The sequence below is a fragment of the Hipposideros armiger genome, unplaced genomic scaffold (genome assembly GCF_001890085.2).
Source record: "Hipposideros armiger isolate ML-2016 unplaced genomic scaffold, ASM189008v1 scaffold_756, whole genome shotgun sequence".
Taxonomy (NCBI): domain Eukaryota; kingdom Metazoa; phylum Chordata; class Mammalia; order Chiroptera; family Hipposideridae; genus Hipposideros; species Hipposideros armiger.
This window is the reverse complement of record NW_017732106.1, coordinates 441,628-442,644: the sequence shown is the minus strand read 5'-3', so window position 1 is coordinate 442,644 and position 1,017 is coordinate 441,628. Positions and strand designations below refer to the sequence as shown.

The window sequence follows — 1,017 nt, the reverse complement described above, 5'->3', positions numbered from 1 at the left end:
GTTGATTTGACGGGTTTCGTTTCCACTCACATAATAATCTATCTCTGTGAAACAGAACAATTACATACTATTTATGCTCCAGCAAATGACCTGTAAAATGAACAATCTAATCCCCTATGTACACAGGTTCTAAAATTTACTGCATTTTTATGTGGCATGCTATTTTATTAATGGAACTCCTGACTTTTCTGACATAACTCCACCTAATTGTCAGATGTGACTGGTGGGGTTATCAACAATAAAATGTTAATAATATTTTGCTCACATCAAAATTTAAGGCCAAATACAATCAAAATAAGTATGGAAAGATCAAAGTATTAATATGTATGATAACTGACAAAGCTTCATGGCCATATGGTGGTTTCGTGGAAAGCAGAATAATGCTGATGCTTTGGATGAGGATGATGATAATGATGTGAGCCGCACATTACATGTAAATGATTAGGACAAAATGCCCCTATACTCTAATCATTAAGATTTTAAGGTTTTTTTTCTCTGTATTTTACAGCTTGTAACCACTGGTGTGCATAAATCCATTTCATTTTGTCCATTCTCATGTAATACTGCCAAGGTGAAAGTGGGATAAAAACACCTGGTGATGTATGTTGTGTATTTTTCCTCCCCTACATATCATCGAATATTCAAAAGGCAAATAGCATATATTATCCTTTCAAAAAATCGTATATGATTAAGTACTAAGAAGCAGGTTCAGTAGCATAAAATTCACAGAAATTGTTACTTTTTTAAAGTTAAAAATAACTTATGAAGTGGAAGATTTTACCTGTCACAGAGCAAGCCCTGACTCATTTTGATGAAGACTGGATCTCACAAACTTAGGGGGCTTTCTAAGCGTCTTACCACAGTCAGAGCAACTCAGCAGATATTAACTTCCTGCGGGGATTTGATCATTTTTCCCCCCACATGTCTTTTTATAGAAAGCAAAAAAGCTCCACTAGATATAAAAGGTTTTAAAGAAAATGTCTTTTCACATATTGAATATATTTTAAAGTTTTTCAT

At 33.6% G+C, this 1,017-nt stretch overlaps 1 pseudogene; it reads left to right on the top strand.

Moving 5' to 3' along the window:
* Window positions 1–346: 346 nt before the first annotated feature.
* Window positions 347–1,017, top strand: part of LOC109373942 (mitochondrial inner membrane protein OXA1L pseudogene) — a 45,335-nt pseudogene continuing 44,664 nt past the window's right edge.